Below are 20709 nucleotides of genomic sequence, written 5' to 3'. Positions count from 1 at the left end.
TTCAGATGGAATCTTGCTCTGTTGCCAGGCTGGAGTGCAGTGACACCATCTTGGCTCACTGCAACCTCTGCCCGCTGGGTTCAAGCAATTCTATTTCCTCAGCTTCCCAAGTAGCTGGGACTACAGGTGCGTGCCACCATACCCAGCCAATTTTTGTATTTTTAGTACAGACGGAGTTTCACTATGTTGGCCAGGATGGTCTCGATCTCTTGACCTCCTGATCTGCCTGCGTTGCCCTTCCAAAGTGTTGGGATTACAGACGTGAGCCACTGCGCCCAGCCTGTACTATACTGCTTTTACAATTTCTTCAGGTAAGGTCGTTTTAAAATGTAATCCAGTGGTTTTCAACTAGGGGGCAATTTTGGTCCTCAGAAAACATTTGGCAAGGCTGGAGACATTTTTGCTTGTCACAGCGTGGGGGAGAGTTGCTGCTGGTGTTCAGTGGGTGGGCCAGAGGTGCTGCTCAACATCCCATAGAGCACAGACCCTCAGAGCGCAGTGTTATCTTGCCCAAAATGCCAGTGGTGCCAGGTTGAGAAACCCTGATTTAGGTGATATGTTTATTAAAAAAGTGATCTCTGGGGCTGGGTGTGGTGGCTCATGCCTGTAATCCCAGTACTTTGGAAGGCTGAGGTGGTTGGATCACTTGAGGTCAGGAGTTCGAGACCAGCCTGGCCAATATGGTGAAACCCTGATTCTACTAAAAATACAAAAGTCAACTGGGCATAGTGGTGTGTTGGGTTATTGAATTCCCCTAAAAATAATTTATTACCCTCCTAAAATTATATTTACTTCACCATCTCTCTCTTCTAAGAGGTAGGGTATATAAACATCTGTATTCTGTAATTCCGCCGTGTGCACGGTAACACATGTGTATGCCATTTCTCCCATTAATCTGCCTTTTATCAGTTGATTTTACAGCAAAACTTCAGAGGGCAAAGGGGAAGTTTTTCCTTGGCCCCTACATCCTGAAATAAATATGCTAGACCAGTAAGGACAATTTAAATTCAAGTCTCTGTGCAAAAATGTGTCAAACATAAAGTTAGCTGCTCTCTGGTCACATTTGAATTCAAGCAGTATTTACAGCTGTTTGTTTGAATTCTGGATACCACCTCCTCTGAAATCTTTAACACATGCAAGACACTGTCACATTATTCTTTAAAATATTTTATTACCACCCAGGCATGGTGGCTCATGCCTGTAATCCCAGCACTTTGAGAGGCTGAGGCAGGCAGATCACTTGAGGTCAGGAGTTCAAGACCAGCCTGGCTGACATGGTGAAACCCCGTCTCTACTAAAGATGTAAAAATTAGCTGGGTATGCTGGCACGTGCCTGTAATCCCAGCTACTTGGGAGGCTGAGGCAGGAGAATTGCTTGAATCCATGAGGCAGAGGTTGCAGTGAGCCGAGATTGCACCATTGTACTTCAGCCTGGGCAAATAAGTGAGACTCCATCTCAAAAAAAAAAAAAAAAAATTAACAACCTGTGAAATTTTCTAAAATGTATTTTTAGTTTGCAATAGCTCCCAATAAAATTTTCACCATAACCATTATCTTATATGTATACTTAGAATTTCCTAAGAAATGATATAAAGTGTACAGTCTTTTTCAATGCCACTATGAATGAGCCTTTGTTGGGTAGGTATCTGGTGTCTGTATCTAACCTAATGCTGTGTTTTCTCAGGGGTGGTTCCCTTTTCATTTTGTACAGAGCCAGTCCTTGACAGACATGCTTCTCAAAGTACAGAATGCTGTTGGAGAACTGTATCTTGAAACTGGAATGACTCAGGAAGGGTTCCAGTGTTTCCAGAAAGCAAGGTCAAGCATGCTGCATCTTTCCCTCAGTGACTTAGAAGAGAGCTGGGACTTGGTGAAGCAGAAAGGTACGGTGCACACATGCAGAGGGAACAGCCTCTCATGTGTCACAGAGTCAGTCTCCTGGGCTGTTCCCATCTGTGAGAAAAAGGAAATGGATGTGTGTGTCTTGTTACTTGGTGTTTTTGTTTTGTTTTTGAGACAGTCTCGCTCTGTCACCCAGGCTGGAGTGCAGTGGTGTGATCTTGGCTCACTGCAACCTCCGCCTTCCTGATTCAAGAGATTCTCCTGCCTCAGCCTCCCAAGTAGCTGGGATTATAGGCGCATGCTGCCATGCCCAGCTAATTTTTGCGTTTTTAGTAGAGATGGGATTTCACTATGTTGGCCAGGCTGGTTTCGAACTCCTGACCTCAGGTGATCTGCCCACCTCAGCCTCCCAAAGTGCTGGGATTATAAGCGTGAGCCATGGCGCCTGGCCTATTTGGTATTTTTGGAGGGCTGGTGGGTATATGAGGATTGAACATAATGTGTTCTTGATTCTGATGGACCACCTTTTTAGAATGTCATTGTCTGTCAGGGTATGCTTCAGAGAAGGAAGCTTCAAGCAGTGAGGTGGAAGCATCATAGTTCAACTCTGTAGCCAGCTTTTCTGGGTTCAAACTCCATTTCTTCACTTATTAGCTCTCTGTGCCTTTAGAGACATTACTTAACTTTCTGGGTCACAGTTTTTATATTTGTAAGGCAGGGATGAAAATAGCATCCACACTGCATATTGTTGTGAGACTAAAAGCGTTAGGAGGCTGGAAAGCACGCAGAATGGTGCCCAGCACATAAGTAAGTACTCATTGATGAATGGCAGCCAATATTTTCTTCTCCGGTATTTGATGCCTGAGGTCGTGTGATACGACTGATATAGCAGAGACAAAGAATGTTGAGTGGATTAAGGTAAAAAGCGATTTTGACTTACCTGTTTACAGGAAGGCTAGAGGACTCCATGTCACATTTGCATGGCTGTATCAGTTAGCCTTTGTTGCATAACAAACCATCCCAAAACTCTGTGGCTTAAAACAGTGCTTATATTTGCCATGAACCTATAGGTCAGCTGGGGGATCCTACTGGTCCAGTGGGGGCTCAACAGATTTGGGCTTGGCCCAGGCAAGCGTCTTAGGTCAGCTGGCAGGGCTGATGGGGCTGGATGGTCTAAGAGGACCTCACTTAGCTTTCTGGTGGTTGTCTGGCTGGAATGACAGTGGTGGCTGGACCATGTGTTCCTAATCCTCCAGGAGGACATCCTGGTCCTCTTCACTTAGCGGCTCACAGGACTCCAAGAGGGAGAGCAGAAGCCGAGGTTCAAGCTTCGAACCCGTACAATGCCTCTTTCCGCCACACTCAGTTAAAGCAAGTCGCCAGGCTGCATCCACCTCTTGATAGGAGGAAGTATAGAGTAGCGTAGCATGGCAAAAGTTGAGTAAAGACTCGTGTAGAGAATTGCAGCTGTTTCTGCAACTGGCCCATGGCGAGATGATCAAAGGTCGTCTTGGGCAAGCTACTTACCCTCTCTAGGGTTCTCATCTGCAAATTTGCTTTGTAGTGATAATTATCATTTGTTGGGTGCTTATTGTGTACTGTATGCTGATGATCTCTTTTATCCTCAGACATACCTCACATAGCATGTATTATTACCCTCCTTGTACAGATGAGAAAACTTAATGTCAGAGAAAGTAAATACAGCTACTGCTCGACTTACGACCACGATTGGTTCCAATAAACCGGTCGTAACACGATTTGGTCGTAAGTTGAGTAGGCTGTATGCACGCGGAGATGGTAGTTCTCCTGGAAGCTGGTCCGCACTGTCGTATGCCCAGCTGGGCAACGTTTGCACTGCCAGACGCGGAGCAGTCCTGGCTAGCGATTGTGGTCGTAAAGTCGAATGGTCGTAAGTTGCATAGGTCGTAAGTCGATCAATACCTGTAACTTAAACTACATCAGCTCCTGCAGATACCCTGACCCCAGAGTATGTCTGGCAACTCCTTGTTGTACAGAATCTCTTCTAGACATTTATGAAGCTCTAATCCTTGGTATATAGAGTTTAGCTTCCAAGTTGTTGTCCTAATGCAGGCAAGCCTGGTGGCAGATCTCCTGGGGCCGTGGTGAGGAGAGGAAAGCACAGGGGCCATCAGGGCCACCTAAGTGGGAGCTGGGCCTGGCCCTCCAGAGGCAGCCAAAGAGTCTAGAATGCAGAGTTCCAAGGGGTCAGGCCACCATGCTTTGGTATAGACAAGCATTAATTTTCAGAGGAGACCAAATCAGCAGGGGTAAGAGAGGGGGGTGCCTCATGAAATGGGATACCAGGAGGTATTGGTGTTATTTGTGGCAGCTTTGATAGGAGCATGCTGTAGTTCTGGTCCCCTGACCAGGGTTAGGTGTGTGCTTATGGCTTAAGCAAGCAGATGAAGAGGTGGGAGTGAGGATTTCAGCCTGACCAGCATTCACACACTCAAAAGACATTTACCGAGCGCCTGCATGCACCAGGTGCTGTGCTGAGTCCATAACAGTGGTCTAGGCAGGAGCACCAGCTCTGCCCTCTAAAGGAGGTACTACGGAAAACATAGGTGAGCCAACCCATGAAATGACTGCAAGCTGTCAAATGCAAATAAGAAATCGAGCTAGGGCATTGGTGTGTGTGTGTGGTGGGCAGATCAAGATGCCTCCTTGGGTAGGGGACAGTGAAGCTGAGACCCAGTGGACTGTCGGAGCCACATGTGGTGAGGGAGGGGCCGTCCTGGCAGAGGGAAGAGGGTGAGATGGGGGAGGGCTGGGCCTGTCCTGAAGGTGGAAGGAAGCCTCAGCGAGCAAAGAGTAGGAGGAAGCTGGACCTCGATTGTGCTGCGTCTTGGGCTTTGGGCCTTGGGCCTCAGGCAGGCATTTAGATTTTATTCTAAGTACAAGGGGAAGCCATTGCAGGGACTTAGAGTAGGGATGACACCTGTGATTTCTGTCTTGAGATCACTTTTGCTGCTGCGTAGAGAATGGATTACATGTTGGGTAAGAGTGGACACAGAGAGACCAGTTTTACGTGACTGTCCTGTCCTGTATCCAAGTGGAAGGCATGAGGCCCTGGGTGGGGGAAGACAGAGAAGCCTACAGTGGGCACGGGGCAATGAATTAGGTACTACTGATGATGGCAAGAGATGCTACTTGATTATTTCTTAATGAAGCCCGAATTCCATAGTACAGGAGTTAAAGCTGCTCTTCTGTGCTGCTAGCAATGCTCTATCACATCTTCTTGGAACATTATTCTATTAGTCTGCTAGAGCTGCCATAACAATTGGTAGACCACAGATTGGACCAACAGAAATAAGTGAAACGATACCAACTTATTTCTTGAAGGTCTGGAGGCTGGATGTCCCAGGTCAAGGTGTCAGCAGGGTTGCCTTTTTTCTTCTGAGACTCTCTTTTTAGCTTGCAGATGGCTGTGTCCTCATACGTTTTTTTTTTTTGTGTGTGTGTGTGTGTGTTTATATGTGTGTGTATGTCCAAGATAACCTTTTCTTCTTAGGACATGCATCATATTGCCTTAGGGCCCACCCTAGTGACCTCATTTTAACTTACTTCTTTAAGGACCTTATCTGCAAATACGATCACATTCTGAGATACTGTGGGTTAGGTCTTCAACATATAAATTTTGAGGGAACTCAATTCAGCCCAAATAATTATTATTTTTTTCTCTTCCGGTAACAAAGTGTGACTTAGAAAACCACTTTCTACTTTTTAGGAGTCTGTATTATTTTCAAAATATTTAACTCTCCATAAAGGAACAAAATCACAGGGCCTTTGCAGAGATTACATTCCCAAGACGGTGTGTATCTAGATACAATCCATTATTTATTAATCGAGTTTGTGAGACTCATTCATGTGCTTCTTGTTATAAGCCTGTTTCGTTTTATGGTGTCTTATTGCAGGACTGTACTGGCTGCCGTCTGTAGGGCTCAGTTACCATGGTGACAACTGGCTTCATTGTATTCGTATTTTCACTCTATTTCTGACCTGTTCTTTAGCAGACAAACTCAGAATTGGGTTTCAATCTATTGTCTTGGCTCCTTGGCTCTAAAACTGCTGTGCATGCACAAACATGTATGAAAACCAGTTTCCATGCAGTATATGTAATAGTGGATTTATGAAGAAAAACCTGCCTATTGCCAGTGAGGAAATGATAGTAAATGCCATGCCTATTAATATCTTAACTCTTTTGTGGGAAAAACCCCCTTAAGTATTATATTCTTTGCCAAATGATTCCCTGCAGTCAGAGTGCTGAACAACCTGGCAAAGTCAGCACCTGAGGAATACTTCAAGGAAAACCACGTTTTGGAACATGCAACTGAAATTTCCAACTAATTGGATAACAGTTCCCATGATCAAGCTACTGTGAAATACATTGAAAGTGCTCTAATGTAAACATGTCTTTAAATTTTTTTTTGTTTTCTGTACTAGCTTTTATTCTTTTAAGATATTTAATCTACACTTGTTAATCCATTTCCTAACTGATTCAGCTGGGAAATGCTGATGGTTAGCATTTTTATTCTCTAACTTAGTGGTTCTCAGCCGGGGTCTGTTTTGGGCCCCTCACCACCCAGGGGACTTTTGGCAACACCTGCAGACATTTTTGTTGTCATGACTTGGGGGATTGTTATTGGTATGTAGTAGGTAGGGGCCAGGGATGCTGCTAAACCACACACACTGCACGGGGCAGCCCCCACAACAAAGATTTATTCAGCCCAAATGTCAGTAGTGCCGAGGATGAAAATAGTGCTCTAGTTTTTATTTATTTATTTATTTATTTATTTATTTATTTATTTATTTATTGAGATGGAGTTTTGTTCTTGTTGCCCAGGCTGGAGTGCAATGGCATGACCTCAGCTCACTGCAACCTCCGCCTCCCAGGTTCAAGTGATTCTCCTTCTTCAGCCTCCCGAGTAGCTGGGATTACAGGCATGCACCACCATGCCTGGCTAATTTTGTATTTTTACTAGAGACGGGATTTCTCCATGTTGGGCAGTCTGGTCTCGAACTTCTGATTTCAGGTGATCTACGTGCCTCAGCCTCCCAAAATGCTGGGATTATAGCCGTGAGCCACTATGCCTGGCCCTAAATTTTTTTTAAGAGTCAAGGATCTTGCTCTGTCCCCCAGGCTGTTATGCAGTGGTGCAATCATAGCTTACTGAATGGGGCTCAAGGGATCCTCTTGCCTTAGCCTCCCAAGTAGCTGGGACTACAGGTGTGCACTACCAGGCCTGCTCATTTATGTGTGTATATTTGTATGTATGTATGTATTTTTAGAGATGGGGTCTTGCTGTGTTTCCCAGGCTGATCTTGAACTCCTGGCCTTAAGCAATCCTCCTGCATCAGCCTCCTGAGTCACTGGGATTACAGGCAACAGCCACCACGCCCAGCTCTCTAGTTTCTTTATAAAGATGTACACATTTCTTATCAATCATTTTGAAGTTCTTGCCTCTCTACTATTATAAATTGCTCTTTTATATATTTTCCAGGACAGATTTTTTAATATAAAATACAAGATGCTTATGAGAATTATTTTTGATTGCACAATGAATGTAGTCAGCATGCACAGTAAAAAAATGCACATGTGTTTTGTTTTCAGGGTCATTGCTGGAAATACCTCTCTTGCAAAAATGAAACTTCAAGAGTGCGTAGATATCAGGAAAAGTTTGTTTGGCGAGAAAAACATGCTGGTTGGAGAAGTTATGGAATTTTTAGCAGATTTGCTATTTTTTCCCCAGAGAGAGAGTAAAAAGTAAGCTTTGATGAAATGTTTCAAGGAGTGTGTCTCCTGTCTCCCCGCCAAAAGTGCCCCCCACTAGTGGCAGGGAGGTCTGAGGGTACTCGTCAGGGATAACTCTGGTAATACTTCTTTGGCTCCAGCCCTGCTCAGAAGCCTGGGGATTCACCACACCTCAGAGCTCTTGTGCTGGTCAACTTATCAGGATTCTGACTGTAATGTAATCAAAAGGAGTTATTGGGGCTGCACATGGTGACTCACACCTGTAATCCCAGCACTTCGGGAGGCTGAGGCTGGTGGATCATTTGAGGTCGGGAGTTTGGGAGCAGCCTGGCCAGCATGTTGAAACCCCATCTCCACTAAAAATACAAAACTTAGCAGGGGATGGTGGTGCACACCTGTAATCCCAGCTACTTGGGAGGCTGGGGCAGGAGAATTGCTTGAACCTGGGAGGTGCAATTTGCAGTGAGCTGAGATTGCACCAGTGCATTCCAGCCTGGGCGACAGAGTTTAAAAAAAAAAAGGGGGGAAAGGAGCTCTTGGCTCACACGTGGTGTGGAGGTTCTGGCAGTAGGGAAGGGACACAGGAGTACAGTGTGGTTGTGAGTGGTTCCTAGTGCCACTCACAGGCCTTGTGAGGAAGATGCTCTTACTTCTGGATCTCTATGCAGCCCCCAGCTGTGGCTGTTGTCTCTGGTACCACACGGTCCTGCTCTCTCTTCTCCAAGACCTAGGCCAGAGCCTGCAGTGCCTCAGGTCATGTTCAGCATCTACCCCTCCTTGCTCAGGGAGTCCTCTTGTTCTCCTGTGATGTGCAGGGTTCCCCTCAGTGCCTCACACAAGACCTCTCAGTTTAAAGGACACTTGTAGGTGCTACCCTCCAGACCGACCGAGTGTGAGCATCTACCAGGGCTGACCACTGCTTCTCTTGGGAGGTTGCTATGAGAGAAGGTTCTTTGTGAACCCACAGAGAGCCATGCATATGCCTGCTTCCATAACAGATTTAGCTGCCTGAATGGTCACAGATGCTCTAGGCTACATTATGAAGTTGTGAAGTTGTTTTGTTTTGGTAGCCCCTCTTTCCTCCCATCCCTGAGTTTGGTTCCTGGGATCTATGTTTGTCTTGGACTGAACGTATCAGCCCCACCAGGGCCCAGGGCTTCAGCTGCTGTTCCATAAGGTGAGGGTTCCTGTTTCCTGGCTTGCTTTTCCATTTCCATTTTCCACGTTCCTCCAAATCATTTTCCTCCCACCAAGCAGGTGACCTCTTGCTGCTTTTACTTCCAGGAAGAATAGATATTGGTCGTCTCTAGCACTTGAGTGCAAATAGGTATTAACCCTTTCTAAAAGACATGTAAAGGGTAACTACCTTTTAAAGAGGAGGCTGATTAAGGGAGGACCTAAGGTGCAATAGCAGGTGCTATATAGTAGCAGTGAGATGATGGGCTCTGGAGTCTGAGTTCACATTTCGTTTCTACCACTTAGTGAGAAGTTACTGTTCAGGTCAAGCAATTAACATCTTGGTATCTCATTCATTTCCTCCTTGGTAAAACGAAGGAAGTAACAGTATCTTCCTGGCAGGATCTTTGTGAGGATTAAGAGATCCTATATGTAAAGAGCTTAGCAGAAAACCTGGCACACACTGAAAGAGTTCGATAAATTGAGTCATTCGTATTTTAATATTTTGCTCCCCAGCAGGTGTTTTTTGAGACACTTGACGCCACACATGCCTCCTCTTACTCATGTTAAGACCAGCACTGTGAGCAGAGAACAGGACTTCCTTGACAGAAGCAAAACCTGGACTGTTACCTTGTAAAAGAAAAATCTGAACACTTAGATACTGACTGAGTCATCTCTCCTGCCTGGCTGCCCCATGCCAAGTCATGAGCCACTGAGTGCTGCCTGGCTATTCCACAAGGACAGCCTTGGCGACCATACATGGATGGCTTCCTCCAGGCCCCACTGCCACTGGCCAACCTTCGGAAACAATGGAGAAGCCGGCCTTCACCTTGCTGAAGGCTGTCCTTAGGTTATCCAGCGCCTTTCACATTGGTTCAAACCAGTAGACATTTTGTTGTGTAACTTGGCTCACCTCGCAAGCGCGCGTAGACTCTTTGCCCTGGTGGCCAGGGGCCCTCGAAACCGCACTCATGCACCGCAGAAATGATCCATGGGACCCTGAAGGCCTTGTAGAAGGGGGCTGGGTAGAGCTGGACAAAGGAAATCAAATTTAAAAATTAAAGTTAAGAAAGCAGATCAGAGAAGAGTGAACAAAATGTTTTAAGAGGAACAGTGACAGATTCTCAGTGAAATGACTATCATCTACTTTCCCCAACCATTTGGCCACCCATCTGCAGTTCCCCTGCGGTCAGTATCCTCGGCGCAGTCCCCTTATAGAATGGCAGCTGAGGGCCTCGGCCCTGGTGGGGCTGATGTGGTCAATCTGAGTTGAGCATGAGCCCTTACCAGCTCCATTTCTTCTCCTCTTACAAGTCACAAGAAACAACCCGAAAATGTCCCCTGCACTTTTGACCTTGTTGGCCCTCTCCTCCCAAGCGTTTGACAGAGTTGAACCTGTACTCTCCTGGGTGATCAAGCCGGCTCAGCTTCTTTCGTGGGTTCCTTTCCTTTCCCTGCCTCTTGCCCAAACATCAGCATCCTCTTGAGCTCGGTTCCTGGGCTCTATTCTCGTCTCGGACTGAGCATGTCGGCCCTACCAGGGCCCAGGGCTTTAGCTGCCGTTCTGTAAGGTGAGTGGTCTTTGTCTCCGTCTCCTTCTCAGGCCTCCGTCATCAGCAGCAGCAGCCATGTGCTTCCATCTGTTTACTGGACATCTCACTTGGGTATTCCACTGGCACTCCAGAGTCAATGTGCTCTAGGCTGGACACATCCACCCCTCACCCCCTGACTCAGTTCTCCTTCTCCCATCTCACTTGGTGCAGTCACCATGGCATCATCTTAATGATACATCTTAGCAGTGTTTATCATCAGCCACTGTGCTGACACATTGCACACATTTTCTCATTTAATCCCCATAACAACTCTGTTATATGTTTTTTTTGTTTGTTTTTTTTTTTGACACAGGGTCTTGCTCTCTCAACCAGGTAGGAGTGTGGTGGTGTGATCATAGCTCACTGCAGCCTTAAACTCCTGGCCTCAAGTAATCCTCCCTCCTCAGCCTCCCAAAGTGTTGGGATTACAGGCATGAGCCACTATGCCTGGCCTATTATCCCCATTTTGAAGATGGGAAAGCTGAGGCTTAGGAGGCTGAGATGCTTGCTACCCAGCTCTTAGGTGGCGGGGCCAGGGTTAGTACCTGGGAAGTCTGATTGAAGAGCCCCTGCGCCTGACCACTGTGGCCCACCACCACATCTGCCCGACTTGAGACCTTGAGCTCTTAACCACATCACTCTGCACGTATAGCAGCCCCCAGCACCCCCAGCATCAGCACCACCACATCCAGTGCAACACCATGCCCTAGCAAGTCTCCCATCGCACCTGTGGCCACTGCGTCAGCTCAGACCTTCCTCGATCTTCTTCCTCCAGCCTAACTGGTCTCCCGTCTGTGGCCTCACCTGCTTCTGTTTATCCTCCACACTTCTGCTGAGGCAGACTCTAAAATGTGCTTTTGATCATATCAGGCTCTTATTGAAAACTCTTCACTGTTAACATCCAAAATCCTTAGGTTTGCACTCAAGGTCCTTTGTGGGTGGATCCTTGCTTCACTCTCCAATCTCACCTCTACCTCAAAGAAATGCTCAGATGGTAAGGGCTAGTCGTACTTACCTCTGCTTCCCAGTCCTAGTACCAGGATTCAGTAAATGTTTGTTGAGTGAATGAATGAGTACATGGCAATCTTCTTTGATGCACACTTTTATTACATTTCTCTTTTCTAGATCCCAAAGGAAGCAAGTACTTAAATATTATAAACAAGTGATAAAAATAAAGGAAAATGCAGAAACTCTGGCCAAGTCCTCACTCATCAAGAAGCAGCTGAGTGTCAGCCTCAGCGATACATTATATAAATTAGTTAATTGTACCATCTATTTCTGTTCTAAGCAGGTGACTTTTCTCTTTGTTTCACCTGCATACTTTGCTTATTTTTAAAACAGCTCCATTTTTGAACCAAGCAACTCCTGTTTCACAAATCTTAAACTTTTTTGTTACCTACTTACTTTTTCCTGGTAGGAAAGATATCTCTTAAAATCATTTTCATGGCTCACGCCTGTAATCCCAGCACTTTGGGAGGCTGAGGCAAGTGGATCACGAGGTCAAGAGATCGAGACCATCCTGGCCAACATGGTGAAACTCCATCTCTACTAAAAGTACAAAAATTAGTTGAGCATGGTGGTAAGTGCCTGTAATCCCAGCTACTCAGGAGGCTGAGGCAGGAGAATAGCTTGAACCAGGGAGTTGGAGGTTGTGGTGAGCCAAGATTGCGCCACTGCACTCCAGCCTGGTGACAGCAAGACTCCGTCTCAAAAAAAAAAAAAATTGTTTCCATCCCATTTCTCCTTCTTTTGTAGGCTGAGCTCCTTGCTTGACCACACTGCATCCCGCCCCCGTCAGTGTAGGTTCCTACCTTTCTTCCACCTGTGTTCTAAGATATTGTTTCTACTGTATATGAATAACTTTCCATGACTTTTCATCTGTGATGCTAAAGTAACATGTGACCAGAAATAACAAGATGGCTTTTCACAAGGGCCCACTCTTGATTTTAGCTGTAAGACAGATATAGGTCTCAGCTGTGTGCCGTGGCTCATGCCTATAATTCCAGCACTTTTTGGGAGGCCGAGGTGGGAAGATCACTTGAGGCCCGGAGTTTGAGACCAGCCTGGCCAATATGGTGAAACCCTGTCTCTACTAAAAATACAAAAATTAGCTGGGCATAGTGGTGTGTGCTTGTAGTCCCAGCTACTCAGGAGGCTGAGGCATGAGAATTGCCTGAACCCAGGAGGCGGAGGCTGCAGTGAGCTGAGATGCCACCACTGCGTTCCAACCTAAGCAAAAGAGCAAGACTGTGTCTCAAAAAAAATAAAAAATAAAAAATAAAAGAGGACGCAGGTCTCAGTTCCTTAAACCTGGCCCAGAAGTTTGAAGGCACTTTCTAATTAAAGATAAAAATTAAACACTTCAGCTGGGCATGGTGCTTTGCTCCTACAGCCTCAGCTACTTGGAAGGCTGAAGTGGGAGTATCTCTTGAGCCCAGGATACCCAAGGTACAGTGAGCTCTGATGGCACTACTGTGCTGCAGCCTGAAAGAAGAGCAAGACCCCATCTTAAAAAAAATAAAAATACAAACTTAGAATGAGATAAAAGTTAAAAACTGAAATAACAAGTTTGTCCTTCAGTCTTACTAAGAGGGGTAGCAGTTGTGTCACTTCATTCCTTTTGCTTGTGACTGTTTTGTTCCTCTTTATGGGAGGAGTTCCAATTCTTTTTCTTTATTTCTTTCTTTTCTATTTTTGAGTTGGAGTTTTGTTCTTGTTGCCCATGCTGGAGTGCAACGGTCTGATCTCGGCTCACCGCAACCTCTGCCTCCTGGGTTCAAGCGATTCTCCTGCCTCCACCTCCCGAGTAGCTGGGACTACAGGCGCCTGCCACCATGCCCGGCTAATTTTTTTTGTATTTTTAGTAGAGACGGGCTTTCACCATGTTGGCCAGGTTGGTCTCAAATTCCTGACCTCAGGTAATCTGCCTGCCTTGGCCTCCCAAAGTGCTGGGATTACAGGAGTGAACCACTGCGCCTAGCCCAATTCTTTTATTGAGTTTCTTTGACCAAAATGTTACCTGTGGTTTATGGTGACTATTGAGTTTCCTCTTCATTGGTACTAGCTCAGTTAAGCGGGATTTACTTACTTATTGATGGCAGTCTTCCAGAGTCGCTCTTGAAGAGCTCCTCAGAGGGCTGAAGGCCCTGCCCGCCAGGCCTTGCTGTTCCTAGGGACCTTATCTCTTACTGCCTTGGTGCCCATTTGGTCCAGTAACCTATTAGCCTGTTCTGCCAATGGTGTCCACTTAGGAGAGTCTGTCTTTTGCCTGGAGTGTTGCTGCCAAACTTGGAAATTGAGGGGAATGGAGAGTTGTATTGGAGGCTGCAAACCGTGCTTGGACAGGAAGCTGGAGACAGGCCACACGCAGCTGGAAGGGCGCAGGTAGGGCAGGAAAGGGTGTGAGCCCCACGTGGCAGAGCTTCTCAACCTCTGTTCCTAGAATGAATGGATCAGCAGTGTGTCAAATCGAGACTGCTCAGCCCTTGGGCAGGTGGGCAGGGGTAGAACTCCGAGACTGGTCATCTCCAGCCTCGAGTAGCTTTGTCTATTTTAGTAGGCTGTACACGAGATCTCATTTTTTGTAGGTGCCATACTTGAGAACATTTAAAACACTCTCAGGGGTCCTGATGTCTCATTGCCACAGGGAATTTTATCTGTACTTCAACCGAAACAAGTGATTTTCAACCAGGGGTGATTTTGCCCCCCAGGACAGAAGTCTGGAGAAGTTCTTAGTTGTCATGACTGGAGCTGGTGGGGGGTGGGGTTTGGGGAGATGGGAGTGCTACTGTCATTTAGTGGGTAGAGGCCTTGGATGCGACTGAACTTTTTGCCATGCCTAGGAAAGCCCCTCACAACAAAAAATTCTCCAGCATCAAATGTCAGTAGTGCTGAGATTGAGAAACCCTGACCGAAGCCAGTGACTTTCCCAAGCATGTGTGCTTATCATCTGTTTTACAAGAAAACACAATTGCTTTCAGTGTAATCACTCGCTGAGGAGGAAGAAGGCTTTAAATATCTGCTATCTGTAGGAAAAGAATATTTTCAATGTGTAGATTTTGGAATGTGTGTGTGTTCATTTTTTTTCACTAAGTCTTTCTGGGCCGAAGCAGTTTTACAAACAGAAAATACAGATACAAATCTAGAGAAAGTTTATGGACAAAGAATCAGTATATTTAATCTGGTTGTTTCATGTAATATTCCATTATGTAACAGTTTTCGTGTCTGGTCTGTGAGGGAAGGATAATATATTCATGTACTTTCACATATGAAGGCATCTGTAACAGTAGCAATTGCAGTGTTTTTTTTTTTGTGTGTGTGACTTCTTAAATAAGTCTACATTTCAGTTTTGCGGTAAATATTCAAGGTGGTTATGACCAAGTGTTTTTATGTGAGGAATCATCTCTTGCCACTATCTCCTGCTGTTGATTGAAGTTGATTCCTTTAATATAAGGTCCACTTCCGGCTCACAGGAACATTGCAGATGGTTAATCCAACTGCAAATGTGAGATTTGTATGCTGTTGTTTTAATCGGTCGTGGCGAGGGCAGACTAATATCTTTGGTACACAAAGACAAGTGTGGAGGGAGGGAGAGTAGTCTGTTTATGGAGACCTCTGAACCAGCTGTCCTTCAACATGTAACAGGTATTTTTAGTTTTCCTACCTTTAATGGAAATTTTCTATCTAAATGGAAATGTGCCTGAGTGGGCTCTGTAAAATAAGAAGTAAGCCAGAACTGCATATTACTGGGACTCCACACCATTAATCATTTTTAAAGATGTCTTAGGCCCTCTGCAGTAAAAGTGTTACCAAACATTAGTCCTCAAAGCAGTTCACTCTGAGGTCAACAGCTATGTCTTTTTCATGGGAGTTGGATTATTTTATACTATGTATAATATATTATGCATGTATAATTATGTATACTATGGTATACATATAATTACACTGCATTATTCAGCAAGGCTTTAGACACTTTATACATTGTAATGCATACCAGAATGATATGATGGTATTATCTTACCCAACTAGTTTGTTGATCTGGGGTGGTTTGGGAGAATTATTACCCCATAAAGAAAAACAATTCAGCTGGGTGCGCTGGCTCATACCAGTAATCCCAGCACTTCGGGAGGCCCAGGTGGGAGAATTGCTTGAGCCCGGGAGTTGAGACCAGCCTCTGAGCAACATGGCAAAACTCCATCCCTGCAACAAATACAAAACATTAGCCATTAGCCAGGCATGGTGGCTTGCACCTGTGGTCCTAGACACTCAGGAGGCTAAGATGGGAGGGTCGCTTGAGCTACGGAGGTCAAGGCTGCATTGAGCCAAGATCCTGCCATTGCACTTCAGCCTGGGTGACAGAGTGAGATCCTATTTCAAAAAAAGAAAAAAAAAAAAAAGAAAGAAAAAGAAAAGCAATCTATTCCCCTGACCCCCACCACCCACTTGATGCACACAGCACGAAGCCACCCACATGAAGGCCACTGAAATCATTGCTTGCATCTGCCTTCATGACTTTGGATTGTGGCTCATATACAAAACTATTAATATGTTTCCTTTGTCTGCAGCTTGTCTCCATTGTGGGGCAGATCCTTGGGTGCTTTGCAGGGGAGCTACCCATCTCTTTGAAGTGGTCCCCTAGGCTATCCAATGTGGCTTTTTTTTTTTTGAGATGGGGTTTGGCTCTGGTTTCCCAGGCTGGAGTACAATGGAGCGATTCCAGCTCACCACAACTTCCGCCTCCCAGGTTTAAGCAATTCTCCTGACTCAGCCTCCCAAGTAGCTGGGATTACAGGCACCCGCCACGAAGCCTGGCTAAATGTTGTATTTTTTTTTTTTTTTTTTAGTAGAGACGGGGTTTCACCATGTCGGCCAGGCTGGTCTCGAACTCCTGACCTCAGGTGATCCACCCACCTCAGCCTCCCAAAGAGTTGGGATTACAGGCGTGAGCCGCCTCGCCAGGCCCAATGTGACTTTTGTGAATGCCATATGGCCTGTATTTTAATTCGTCCCAAACATACCTTCTGAATTTGGTAAAAATCTGTCTTGGTCTTTTCTGTACGCAGTAACAGATAAAGAGACAAATAGATGGACACTAGGTTGCCCATGCTCAAAGGACTGTACTAAGTGCTCTGCAGGAGACCAAAACCAAAGAAGACAACATCTGTCTTCAACTTCAAGCCACTTATTTTTGTTATTGTTGTTAGGTGGCAGTATAAACTTATAACATAAAAACACATTAAAGATTTAAAGCATAGCCTGGCTGGAGGGGATTGAACTGGACTTTGGTTTTAGCTTGGCCATAATCAGCTGTGTGACCTGCAGCAAATCACAGTGCCTCTAGTCCAGGTGTGTTTCTGGGCTCCATCTGTAAAAAAGGGTGTTGCATTCATTAATGTCCTCCACAGAGTTAATATTCCATGCCTAAATATAAAGGAAGACAGTGATCAGTAGCAAGAGGATGTTCAAGGAAAACCTCTTGCAGAGGACCCTTAAAGAAGAGGAGGGCACAGATTGTCAGAGAAAGGGGGCACTTGTAGGTTGGGAGAACTGCAGGAACAAAGGTAGGAATAAATAAGATGTGAAGGGGACCAACTGAGAGCCGTCGGGAGGGGCTATGAGGAAGCATTTTGACAGAGGTGGTGTGCGGAGTGGGATATGAACAAGAAAAACAGGCAGTGGTGGAAGAGTTGAGACAGTGTGCTGATGTGAAGGAAATTCTCTCCTGTAGGGAAATGGAGACTTTAGACTGAGGAAGGCTTGGGAGCCAGTGGTCTTCTAGTGGGCTCGTTCTATTTAGGACATTGTTTTGGAAACTCTTGAAAATTATTTAGAGTTCATCAAGGCTGTCTAAAGTCTGTCTACAAATGTGCAGTGAAGAATTTCCTGTCCGTCTTATGTAATTTAACCCCCGTTCTTATCACCCTCTAAGGCACCAAAGTAAATAGCATAGGTTGAACATACTTCATCCAAGTCCAAAATCCAAAACTTTTGGAGTACTGACATGATACACAAAGGAAATGGTCATTGGAGCATTTCAGATTTTGGAGTTCTGGGATTAGGGATGCTCCACTGGTAAGCATGGTGCAGATATTACAAAATCTAAAAAAATCAGAAACCTGCAACACTTCTGGTCCCAAGCATTTTGGATAAGGGATACTCAACCCGTACTTTACTACCTGAAATTATATATGTATCTGTTCATTATAATCTTTTGCTAAAAAGAAGAGATGTGATCTGTTTTCTCCACCATTGTATACCTTGCTCTTAGAACAGTTGCTGGCATTTAGTAGGTACTCAATAAACACTTGCCAAGTGAATGAATGTAAGATGGAGGAAATGACTTAGCTAATTCAGATTTACTCTCCCACTTTAGAAGTGCAAGTATTGATTATTAAAGCCATTGAATGTTAATTACTTATATCATTATTCATTTATTAATTATAACATTTACTACACCTACTAAGTGACAGTCTCTATGTTAGTTCTTGGAAGTATAACAATGAAAAGGACCCATAGAGATCAACACTGCCTTCCCTGAGCTCACACTGGGGGAGAAGTCTGTCAGACAACTTAAATACGCAATTTAGCTGCAATTGTGGAAAGTGTTACCATGGAGACAGCAGGTAGACAACCAAATACACAATGGCTTAACTACAATTGGGGAGAGTGCTATCATGGGAAAATACAAGTACTAACAGGTGACCTTGATCTGTCAGATGGAGGGGCGTGGGTTGGGGATACATCTCAGGAAGTGATGCTGAAATTGGATCTACAGGATGAGAGGTGGCTCACTAGTAGTGGGAGAGAGGGAGGAGAAGAGTCACCCAGGCAGTAGGAACAGAATGTTTGAGGCTGGGAGGAGTTATGAGGGCCTGGAGTGCAGAGAACAGTGTGGGGAAGGAGGTGCGTGAGGAGGCTGTTAGAGAGGTGTGGGGGGCGGGGCCATGGGCCGCTTAGGCCCAGTCAAATGTCTGGGGTGTTACCATAAGAGCAACTGAAAGCCAGTACAGGATTTTTGCAAAGTAGGTAAATGTGAGGAACCCAGAGCCTTTCCTCTAGCATAATCTTCACAAGAGGTTTCTAATATCATATTCTGAGATCATTGTCGTGAATCTGGAATCCATGAAAGAGCACAAAGGATGTGTTTGTGACACTCATTTTCCCTTCCTCTCTGAGGTACATATTTTAACCTCTCAAACAGACTGAACTCCTGAGGGCAGGGGCCTCATCATATATTCTTTGTATCTTCAAAACATCAGAAACAGCACTGGCTGTAGTAGATGGGTGCTCTGTCACTGTAGGAAGGCTGAGAAGTGGATAAACAGGTTCTTTCTGGGTAATGCATCTTGGGTTATCCGACAGAAATGATGGCTCTGCTCCAGGCTAACAGTATTGGAAGAAACAACCTAATTGTACTTTTATCTGTTGAAAACAATTATCTTGAGTTGACTTTTCAGATTTCATTTTAGAGTTCAGATTAATGATAATAATTGCTAGCTTGAATGTCCTGACACCTTTCTTGATCTTTTATTATTTTACCTTTTTTGTTTTTGAGACAATCTCTGCCACATAGGCTGGAGTGCAGTGGCATGAGCATAGCTTACTGTCATCTTAAACTTCAGGCTCAGGTGATCCTCTGGTCTCAGCCTCCCAAGTAGCTAGGTCTATAGGCACCACTATGCCTGGCTATTTAAAAAAATTTTTTTGTAGAAATGAGGTCTCACTATGTGACCAGGCTGTTTTATTACATTTGATCAACGTGTATAATACAGTGCAATCTTCGAGGAGTATGAAAATAGTGGGTTTCCGGCAATTTTTGATAATTAAGATTTTAATTATAAAATCACGTTTTTATATATGAGATTACAGTAAGCACATATTAAAATGACAGTTTTGTGAGAGGGTGGCAAATCCAGTTTCAAGTACAAACGTTAACCTAGTAAGACTGTTAATTCTAGAGATTTTAGTAGGAACCTTAACTATGAAATGAAGGCTTTTGTGATTAATGTTCCAAGCTATCTCTGACACAGTTATTGCTCTCCTTTGATGAGTGTTTTGCCAATTGAGACACCATATAGGTGGGACAAAAGAACAGAACTGTGGCTTTTTCATGTTGCATTATATCAAGCTGAGTGTTCTGTACTGAACTGTTTGTTTTGAATGAAGTATGGTAGATGAACACTATGTTACTTTTCTCTCCCTGGAATTCTTTTAAAAAGAAATGCCAACCGTCTTAGTCAAATTTAGAAGGAAGAAATTAAACAAAGGCTCTAGTGTCTTGTGGATGACTCTCAGCCTCCCTGAAAGTCAGTTCCTTCTCTTTGTTTCATTTTAAAATTCCCAGCTCAGCCAGAACCCTGTTCTCCATAGCAGTTGGTCTCTTAATCCAAAAGTCAGATAAATGATACAGATAAACCTTACATTGTAATTTTAATTTAAATATTAATTCATTCTTTCTCCAGATTTATATATATATATAATATATATTATATATATTTAATATATATATTTTATATATATAATATATATATATATATATTTTTTTTTTGAGTTGGAATCTTGCTCTGTCACCAGACTGAAGTGCAGTGGTGTAATCTCAGTTCACTGCAATCTCCACCTCCTGCTTTCAAGCAATTCTCCTGCCTCAGCCTCCTGATAGCTGGGATTACAGGCATGCACCACCACACCTGGCTAATTTTTGTATTTTTAGTAGAGACGGGGTTTTACCTTGTTGGCTAGGCTGGTCTCGAACTCCTGACCTCATGATCCACCTGCCTCGGCCTCTGAAGTGCTGGTGTTACAGGCGGAAGGCACCGTGCCCAGCCTTAAAATATGTAATTAAGATCTCTCTCTCTCTTTAAGGGGTCCTCTGACTGGAATTAGGTGCCATATTCTCAAAATGTCTCACCCTCAATTTCTAGTTTTGGTTTCTGAAGAGTGAGAACAATTGTGATGCAGTCTGTGTGCAGTATCCTTCTAAGTTGCTGCATTTTTCCCCCTCAATCTTTTGCAGTTGTCTTGTCCACTCATAATTTGGACTTATTTTTCTTAGTAGCTCATGGTATTAAGGCTTCCCCAAGAATTCAGCCTGGTTTTCAGAGGAAACAACTTTTTTTGAATTTAATACTCATATTTATTAGTTTGTATTGCACTCAATTACCTAATTCGATTGACATACTCAATTGACTTTGGGGTATGCTAGAGCCCAACTCTTGGGAACAGAAGTATGCCAGCAAAGTAGAGATGACCCTGCTAGCTGCAGGCATTTAGTATTCCCTGGATTTTGAGGAGTATGTTTTTTTTGGGTTTTTTTTTTTTTTTTTTTTG

At 44.4% G+C, this 20709-nt stretch overlaps 1 pseudogene; it reads left to right on the top strand.

The window, feature by feature from the left end:
- LOC108312406 overlaps nucleotides 1-20709 on the top strand; it is a 76523-nt pseudogene that overhangs the window by 48241 nt on the left and 7573 nt on the right.

This window comes from Cebus imitator, unplaced genomic scaffold, assembly GCF_001604975.1.
Source record: "Cebus imitator isolate Cc_AM_T3 unplaced genomic scaffold, Cebus_imitator-1.0 Scaffold8, whole genome shotgun sequence".
Lineage (NCBI taxonomy): Eukaryota > Metazoa > Chordata > Mammalia > Primates > Cebidae > Cebus > Cebus imitator.
The sequence above is the reverse complement of the archived record's forward strand: the minus strand, read 5'-3'. Positions and strand labels throughout refer to the sequence as shown.